This window comes from Gallinula chloropus (assembly GCF_964237585.1).
Source record: "Gallinula chloropus genome assembly, contig: HAP1_SCAFFOLD_292, whole genome shotgun sequence".
Taxonomy (NCBI): Eukaryota; Metazoa; Chordata; class Aves; order Gruiformes; family Rallidae; genus Gallinula; species Gallinula chloropus.
In genome coordinates this window covers 103085-113279 of record NW_028168734.1, presented here as the reverse complement: position 1 = coordinate 113279, position 10195 = coordinate 103085, and the positions used below count along the sequence as shown (strand labels likewise).

The following is a 10195-nucleotide window of genomic DNA, read 5'->3' as shown; positions in this document are numbered from 1 at the left end:
TGTATATTTTATCTTATAAATTTGAGGCATGAAGTTCAAAGTCATTTATATAATATTGAGGCCTGAGTTGAATATTGGATATTAGCGGAATTATATGGTTAATAAAACCCCTAAATACTATGTGGTCTTCTAACCAAAACATCAAATAAGGTCTTGCTCATTATTTTTTTTTCAAATTAGTGAAAACATTTCCTTCATTGCTGCCTACTGCAAGCATCACTGGGGTTTGTGTAATTTTTGTCCTTGCCATTGCTAGATTCAGGGACAAAGAAATACATTTTTTATCTGGGGATAAAAAAATGGATAAAACCCAAAAAATATTTCAAAGTAATTACTCTGAGCTAATCAGATTTGATCTGTAATCTGGAATACTGTCTACTTGTTACAGATATTCTCCTCTCATTGAGCTAACTCTACCACAGTGAAAAAGTTATGAAAACTAGGTTAACACTAAGGACAAAATGGCTTCAACCCTGAATAGCAGCTAAACTTTCAGCCATACATCAGATTGGATACTATCAGCAAAATAATTATTTAATTAAAAGAATTTGTGTAGCTTTTAACAGCAACTCAAAACCCCAAGTTTCACACTGCCTGAAATAAAGGCAACAAAATAAAGTGCCTAGTTTCTAGTAACGAGAGTATTCTCTCACTGACACAATGCATTTCAGTAACTTTTAGGGCTTAACCTTCACCCTATACTGTACCACAGCGTAGTGAAACACAGAGATACAGAGAAATGTGGCTAGCTGAGAAAAAACAAACCCTTTTCCAGAAAACTAAGCTTTAAATAGCTTCTTACCCTAGAAGCTACAGAAATGCATGAATCAGACTAATATATGCATAATGGACTAAAATTCATGTGAATTCATTCTGCAGAGTTACATTGTGTGTACCTAAACAGTCTTTGAGACAGAAGTATCAATGTAATTTAAGGAAGTTTCCCATTTACTGTGTTTTGTTTTGCATTGTGAAGACTTCCTAGAAAGTTTAAACTGGATTTTTGTAACAGGGGTTTTTTATATTAAACTGAAGTAGAAGATGGAATCACGTAATGCACTCCAGCTGCAAACAGGCATTGGGTCTTTGGAACCAGGCTACAGGGAGTCTGAATTTAAACAAAATAAAATGTTATGTGTATTGTGTGAAGACCATACGTGTAAGTATGAATTTTAGGAACATCTTGAGAAACCTAAAAAAAGTTAGCAATACTGTCATATTAAGGTCTAATATTTGAACTAGTCTGAAGCCAAGTGTAACTACTGCATTCCCAATGTCATAAAACAATTTTTGAAGTTGATAGTTCACAAAATGTCAGATCTTGAGGTTTTTTATTAACCTATGAGTAAATGTTCTCTCTTGTATCCCTGCCCAATGTCATTGAGAGCAGAGGATTCCAGTTAGGGAAGGAATATGCCAAGGTGATGGCTTAATCAAATTATAATTATTTAAAAACTGCTCAGAAGCTTGAAATTGTAGGAAACATTTCTATGGAATTACTGAACACAATTCATATAAGACAAAATGAGTGATAAATACTTCTCAATTAACTAAAAGAACAAGTCCATATCATTTGTGCAACAAATATATATGTAAATATATTTACATTTAAAGATACCAAACTGGATACATTAAAATGGTTAAAAGATTTGATTCCGTCTCAGTTCTTACCTATGTGGGTATTTGTTTTTCTTAATGGCTATGAAAGAAAATATTGGAACTGAGTTCATATATGATAAATTAGATTCTAAATAAATAAGAACTGGGTTTAAACTTCTATCTGATTTCCTGAATTCTTGAGGAAAATGAAACATTAATTGTGCATTATTGATTCAACAAGGAAGTGCAATCATTCAAAATCTATAGACCTGCATATATCCAGTGAAGTATCTTGCTCACTACCTTCAAAAGGAAATGAATGAATATCAGCAGCCAGGAGAGTAGTTTCTAAACCTCAGACTAATTCTATGAATGAATGTCCAGAAGTTAAGCCAGTCTTCACCGGAGAGTCTAAACATCTTCCTACAAACACACAAGAGTGCATGAATGTTCATGAAGCAAACACTCAAATAAGAAAGGGATATTTAACAGTGCTTGGGATTCTTCTGAGATTCATGCATTCACTTCCAGATCTCCCTGTGTTTTCTCTGGAAGTCTCTTTATGTTGGAGAAATATGTAGTTGATAGCTAAGGGAAGGTCTTACTGCAGGCATGTCTTTCATGTCTGAGAATGAAATGAGTACAGAGACTGGAAAATATGTAATCTCTCTAGATAGTGCAAAAGAAGGGGGGGAAAAAAAGTCCTTGACTTCAAGAGCCTTAGTAAATGATCACTTGCAAAGCAAGATATGCGTACAAGATAGCTCAAAAGAAATTGGTTATTGGTAAGTGTGGAAAGTGCTAAGAAATGTTGCTTTTGCAAACTGAAAAATGTTATTGTATTATTTACTGGCTTAAAGGATTTAGGAAAATAAGGGGGAATATTGTTCTCAAGGGTTCAATTTGAGTACATAGCTCTGCTAAAAGATGCAGATGATCCTGGATAATGAGATAAGGGGTTAAATCGTGACTGAGGACATGGGCTGGAATTTAAGGAAATCAGGCTCAACGAACAGGCTTCAATCATGTTGATTGTACATCAAGTCAAACAGGAAAAACGATGTGGGGTCTCGATAAATCTAATAATTTTGATCAGGAGTGAACAAACCTTTCACAAAATTAACATGTGCAATCTGAAACCTGTATGGAGCTTTGACTTCCTTCAGCCCAGGGCCATGTCAGTTGCCGGGAAAGTTAAGATAAGGACAACTACTTGCCAGTAAGCAGTTGTCCCAGACAAAAGGACTCATACATTTTAATTTACTTCACCAATGGAAGTGGGAATGTCCCAGACATGCCATGTGTATTATACTGTGTAGTGCTGTGGATGGGGCGCCTGGGTTGAGCCTGTAAAATCCATAGTCAAACAGAGGAAGGAGGTGAAAGGTTCAACCTGAGGAAGACTCGGAGCCTTCATCGCTGAGACCCCCGACGACCACTACCACAGGACAACGCGCAGACGCAATTGGGAGGAGTTTATGGAAACCACCTCTTTGAACTCATCTTAATACGAAGCGGGACAGGTGATGAATATGTATAGATGTATGGTATAAAAAGGCTGCAGGCACTGACCAAAAGTGTCCTACTTTGTTGGGTCACCCGTTCTTGCAAGAATGTATAATAAATTACTGCTTCACTACTTGTCTACCTTAAGTTCTGTTTTTAGGACCTTTTGTCATTTCTAACAGGTCGTAACTCTGGTCTTTGTCTTTCAGCTTGTTTCAGAAAAGAAAATAGATAAAAATCTCCTACCTCCCAAGAAGATTATTGGGAAAAATTCCAAAAGCCTGGTGGAGAAAAGGCAAAAGGAGTTGGAGGTCTACCTGCAAACTCTGCTAGTCAAGTTCCCTGTCACTGCTCCGAAAGTTTTGTCACACTTCCTACACTTTCATTTCTATGTAAGTTATGTTTTTAGCATATAAAAACGGAGGCCTGAGGGTCTTGCTTGGAGAGACCTGTGTGGAATCTTCACAAAGTAGCTGGAGCTGCTCTTTTTCTGCCTTTTGCACGATGCAACAAAGCATATTTTTCAGATTTTGGACAGCACTTTTTGTTGCAGTAGGTGCTGTGCTGACAAGTAGTGTGGGTAGGGACTCAAAGAGGAGGAAATAAATGCTGGCAGGGTAGCTGGAAGCTGTGAATAAATCTGCAGCTGAATTGGTTGTTAGGCTGAAGTCAGTAGTGCTGGCTCTCTGAAGGAGCATTGCAGAAGCGATCCACATGCACCCCTACTTAGTGGTTACTGCTTAGATCTGTGGTTCATTCTTGGAACAGTTTCCAGTAGCCTGAATGAAGAAAAATGGTGCTTCTCCATGAGAAGCTCACTGATGGAGTGGCCTCTAGAGAAACAGCTCCAGCCAGCAGACAGAATGTTAGGGTAAAGGAAAATAAGCAGTGGCTTGCTTTTGTGTTCAGATTGTGATTTGTTCATTCATCTCTTGTGGATAATTGGGCTTTTTTACAGTATGGCATCGTGTTGTAAGGGGGAGATTGAACTTCATGAAGAGGAAAATGCACTGGAGAACTCTGTGGAAAGGAGGACCAGTAATTGCTTCAGGGTGGGATGTGCTGAGATGGCTCTTCATGGTTTCATATAAAGGCTTCAGAAGTAGTGGGTCATTAGATGCGTTGATAAAGCTTTAGCAACAAAGAAGAACCTGCTTTTGTTGTATTCCATGAATGTAATTACCCTGCTGAGGCCTGAGTTTGACTTGCATAAACTGTTCATGGTGCTGCTATTGCCCTGCAGATGTGAGCAAGGAGGACTGGTTTGTCATGAGGGAGCTTTTGTAAGTTGATTGGTGGTTTTAAATCTGTTAAATGTGTGTGATAACATAGGGAGAATTCTGTTAAGATGAAGCAAACTTCCGGATCACCAGGAAGTTTCTCTCTTAAATGGTGTCTGTTTCATTAACGTTTTGGTCCAGTAACTTCAACAAAGATTTTTATGCAGGCAGAAATTCTTCCAGTCATTCTCACTTTTCAGTTGGATGATTTCTTTCTTGCTGTAATGTTCATCCCTTTTCACTTCTTCAAAGCACTGCTGTTACTTGCATATGAATGCTTCCATGCTTGTGTATTGTGTTTGTGTATTATCATAGAATGACAGAATCCAAGACTGGTCTGGGTTGGAAGGGACCCCAAGGATCACAGAGCTCCAACCCCCTGCCACAGGCAGGGACACCAACCTCCAGGCCTGGAGCTACACAAGGTTGCCCAGAGCCCCATCCAACCTGGCCTTGAACACCCCCAGGGATGGGGCACCGACCCCCTCTCTGGGCAGCCTGTTCCAGCCCCTCACCACTCTCTCTGGAAAAAGCTTCCCTCTAATATCTAATCTAAACCTTCCTTCCTTTAGTTTTAATCCATAAATGAGTGAAGCTGTTGTTTAATCTGCATTTCTTTGTTTAGGGGAGTCTGGCTTGAGGTAGAAATGCAATTGTTTGGGACTTGAGAGTACTTTTTAAATATTTACCAAAAGTAGTTAGCTATTCAGCAGAAAAGCTAAATATTTGCCACAGGAATTCAACTGGGGAATAATCTTCCTGCAGAACTTTGGTCTTCTAAAATATCTTTACAATATTAGCCCATGTGCATGCTTGAGGCTTCATAATGCCTGATACTGCCTCCTTAGTTTATATAGGAAGGCTGGTGATGGCACCAAGCTGTGTGACACGCTGGAGGGAAGGGATGCTGTCCAGAGGGACCTTGACAGGCTTGAGAGTTGGGCCTGTCCTGAAGGGAACAAAGAGAACTCATTTTCTCAGATCATTTGCTGCAGTATCAGTCCATCGTCTCATCCTGACCAGACTGTCTCACCTGTTAGTATAAAATTATGCAGACATATAAATTAAAGTGCTTTGACATTCCACTACTCTTTTTCTTTTTTTTTTTTTTTTTTGGCTGAGGAATCTTTGGTCAGTAACCAAATCAGCAATTTCAAAATATTAGCATTTACCCATTTTAACACACCTAAATTTTCTTTAACCAATCACATAGTTTCATATGTACCCAGGTGTGTGACTTGTTATGCTCTTCAACATCTTCTCATTCTGAAAATTTTTATTTGTATCTGCAAATCAATACATTTCCTGTTACCATCTACTTTTTAAACAAGCACAATGAGGTTCATTTTGACCTTTTAACTCAATGAGAGTTATGCCAGGAGCAGCAGTCTTGCATGACATTTTTGGGGAGGCTTGTGTTTCAGGCATACAGGGTTTGCTACTGTTAAGCCTCAGACTTCTGGTCTCCATCTCAAGTTTTAAAGCACATTACAGTAGGCTACGTGTGCCGACCCTAGCTAAAACTATGCCAGCATTTCCATAATAAAAGCTCTTATTTCCAGAGGTCCCAGCTGTACATTCAGCTGTAAAAATGCGCTAGGCTAAAATTGGATGTACAGGATTCAATGTGGAATTAATACAAATTAAAAGAAGATTCCACTTGACTATTTCTGAGCTATAGCTTCTGAAAAAGTAACGGTTTGTGAGATTCCTTTTTGCCCTCTCATCTTGTAAATCAAAAAGTAATTTAACTTTTTCAAAATATTGATGTTACTACGTGATGAGACCAGTTCTGCTTCCACAGGAAGGATTCCTCTATACCTTAGACACGGGGATTTATTTTCATGTATACAAGAGGGCAGCATATGTAGTTGTTTACCAAGAATTCAAAAATGACACACTGTCATCCTGCCTACACAGTTCACTGCTACTGATGTTTTATGCTCATCAGAATCCTACTCCTGCAAAAGCAAGGATGTGTACATCAATATATAATTTTGGTTTCTTGGCAGGGAGCAGAACTCATAACGCACTCTGTCTTAAACTAGCTGTGGAAACCTTGTTGCTTTTACTTTATTCCTTGTGCTTTGTGCTGTTCTTTTACTTCATTTAGAATAAAGGTAGAAATAATACTAAATAATAGATTAAATTCTGACAGGTCTTCCTATTTCTCCCTAGTTTTATCTCTTTAATTCCATGAAGCTCTCCTAGGCCCATCCTTAACGATCCCATGTAACATGCCTTGCCTGTGTCTTCTACAACCTTGAAGCATACAGTTCTCTTCCAGTCAAGCATATTGTAAGGGCTCAGAGGATGTGTCTGTGTGCTCTTTTGCAGACTGGCATGATTGATCTGTCTCAAACACAAGCTGTGTGACAGCACCCCAGTAGTACTGACCAGCTTGAGCCTACTGATTTGTGGCTGATTCAGGGAGCCTCTCACCTCTATCTACCAAGTATCTCATCATCATAACCGGATTGGCATGGAGATGGATGTTCCTTTTGCATCTTTAAAGCCTCCAGTTATGAGGACTCTGACACGTCCCTGGGAAGGTTGGTCAAGTAAATCACTGTAAAAAAACGTATTTCTTGCATTGAACTAAAACATCTCTTGGTGTAACTTCCACCCCCATGTGACTGCTTGTGAAGAGAGAGCCTGCATCCTATTTTCAGTCACCTGTTAAGTACTTTCCTGAGAATGAAAGGTCCATCAAGCTAAAGTATGATATCTAAGCTCTGGATCAGCGCAACACTGACAGGAAGGAACCTCAACTTTCACCCATGGATGAGTGATTTTCACTAGCAGATTGTCAGATTTTTCAAGTCTCAGAAATCTTAAAATCTTATTTACGTGAACATGCAAATCATGTTAAGGAAAAAGCAGTTTGGGGTGTTTTCATGTACTAATAACCTTATGTAAGATCTATACCAATATGATTGTAGAAGGAATCTGATGTGTAGCTTCTGAAATCACTTTTAGGGCAGGGCTGACACTGACATTAAAAAATTGCCTTTCAGCATAGTATTATGCATAAACAGTAGGCATGTCCTTGTGTGCACTTAGATAGAACTCTCTTTGTAATGCCAAAAAAATTAAGTGCTGTATAGTACTGAGTTCAACTCTAATTTGCATTAATTAGGAACATGAATCCTGTGTGTGAGAAAGGAAGATCCTGTTAAATTAGAGTTCTGTCTTAATACTTTCTTGTTAAGCTCTTCTTCAACTTTAAAAGCTGCTCCTCTGCCACCGTGAGAGTCAGCAAATTACAACCGGTCTTGCTCTGCATCCTTGGAGAAGGCTATGAAGACATCAGTCCTTTTGAATCTGTCATCCTTTGTGATTCCTCCTCTTGTCTAATGTGTTATTCATCTTCACAATTATCTTTCATTCCCTTAAATTAGGTTTTTCCATATGATGTTTTCTTTAAATATGAACTATAATCATTGACTGGAAATTGTGCTTTTGGGAGATTTCTTTTTTCCCAACTTGTTCCTTTCCACATTTTTTAATATAGAGAAAACATGGATTTGCCTCTCTCTGAAAAGAAATCAACAGGACCTTAGGAAACATTAACGCCCAAAAAGAGTACTAACTGCCAAAAATGAACTGCTATAAAATTGCAGTGTTGCCACATTTAGGTAAAGGATATTTGTTGCTAAAACCAAGAACATTACTGTAGTGCAGGGGGCCAAATGCTTGGGATGATTAATCCAAGTCTACTTCATTATATTACATTTTAAGTTTATGTCTGTGTGTAATCCTGGTTTTAGTTCTGGAAAAGCAAGGCGTCCCTGAAGCTTAATATAGAGGCTTCCTTCATAGCATATGCTAATGCCATTTGTGCATCTCTACTTTGAACAATGGTATAAGCTTGTGTATTAGGTAACTGTTACTATTTTAGTAAAGTGGCATTTATTATTATAGGTTAACGACATTAAAGAACAATGGTAAATTTATTTCATATATCCCAATTTTAATATCATATACTCAATGAGTTCTATTATTTCTATTTTGAGGTGCAATATGTTGCTTTTGCTTCCTTTCAGCTTTGTTGTATTGATATCATTCAGTATAATCTTACTTGTTTATAGAAAACTGATATAGCTCGATGTCAGAGAAGGTGGAGTATCTGTACTTTGGATCTTAAAATGTTGTGAAATTTAATACATGTATAGATGAACTTGATTGTGAATACATAAGAAGGCAACTGAACTTTGGTTCCCATCTGTAGCCTACAAGGAGGCATCATCACATAAAGGAGATGCATGACTTGGCAGAGTGATGCTGTACCAGATCTCACATAAACCTGGTACAACAGGTCAAGGCATTATCATACCATCCTGATTACCTTGGTAGAGTTCTCAATCCAGTGCAAAATAAAATCAGATGATTTGCATGTTCCATTACAAATTCAGTTCTCACACTTGCACTAGCTCCAGTCCTCGTATATACAATTTTACTGAAATGTTCAGGACAGTTGAGTTCAGACAAATCCATATCCATAGAGAGGCTTCCTTTGTCCTGAACTACCATAGTCCCATGAACCTCAACAGGCTTGAAATATTTAAAGCCACTACAATTTTCATCAATGGAAAAAAAAAGTCAAAGAAGGTCTTAAGGTGTGCTGACCCAGTCCTGTAAAATAGTGTTCCAATAGACTGGATTAGAGTCCAGTTTGGACTGTACTCTTGGAGAGAGATGGAGACAAAGAATCCTTCATTTGCAGTTATTTCAAGAAGTGCACCAGAGAGTAGACCAGTTTCATTCCTCTTTAATTGCCCAGGTATTAGGATTGACTAGCCCATCAGATAAAGAGCATTTCAAAAATGTATATTGGGGTACATTACTGCTGCACTCCCAAATCCTCTGGAAGCTGCCTTGAGCTTTCAAGCAGAATAACTCAGACCACCAAAATGAGCTCTCTGTTACTCACAGTCTATAACAGACTTCACTTCCCTCATAAGCCACCTCTATTCATCTCATTGTAATACTCAAAAGCATATTAATCTATTGCCATTTTCCAAATTAATAGCATATTTTTAGTGTAAAACAATCCTAGATTGTTTCCTTTCTCTCTTTTGTGGAAAAACAAGCACAACAAAAATACCCCAGCAAACAAACAGCCCAAAACAAAACAGAACCCAAAACAGACAGACCCCTTCCCTGCTCACACCCCCCCCCCCCCAAAATAAACACTCCAAAACCTCCAGGGGTTTTCAAAATACTTTTTAAAATCTATTCTGACTCTTCAGACAGAAGTTCTTAGTTAAATTCTGAAGACCAAAACCAGCAAGAAATCTCATATCAATTATAAATCAGCCCTCTGACCTTTTCAGTTTAATGTATCAGCTTTGCTGTGACTTTAATTTCACTGCGTTATATCTGACTAAACTTTAGATCAGAGGGACATGCTACAGAGCCCTACACAGTATATACCTATAAAATAAAAATATGTTTTATTTCTATATATAAAATATTTAATTACCTGGTAGCATCTGATTGTTGGGGAGTTGGGACCTGTCATTTTATAGCTATTGGATTGTTTCCTATAGGTTTTTCTCCTGGTTTTGTTATCTGCTTGTTAACATTTAAATGTTGAGGCCCTTTCAAGCACAAACTTTTCCTCCTCCCTTACATTTTAGTCATTCCTTCCTCTCTACAGTCAGCTCTTTTTAGAGACAGATTGAGTTTTATGTTTCTGATTTGACCAGGCACCAAATTAAGATCAGCACCAGGCTTGGGGTTCAGGGAGAGGCATCACTTATTGAATCATCTGTATGACTGGCAGGTAAAGTCACTCACCCAAAAGG

At 38.2% G+C, this 10195-nt stretch overlaps 1 pseudogene across 1 annotated transcript in view; it reads left to right on the top strand.

Moving 5' to 3' along the window:
• Positions 1-3314: 3314 nt before the first annotated feature.
• LOC311204216 (nischarin-like) overlaps positions 3315-10195 on the top strand; it is a 32894-nt pseudogene continuing 26013 nt past the window's right edge. The window contains exon 1 of the transcript in view: positions 3315-3497. The product of the transcript in view is annotated as a nischarin-like (transcript). The remainder of the gene's footprint in view (positions 3498-10195) is intronic.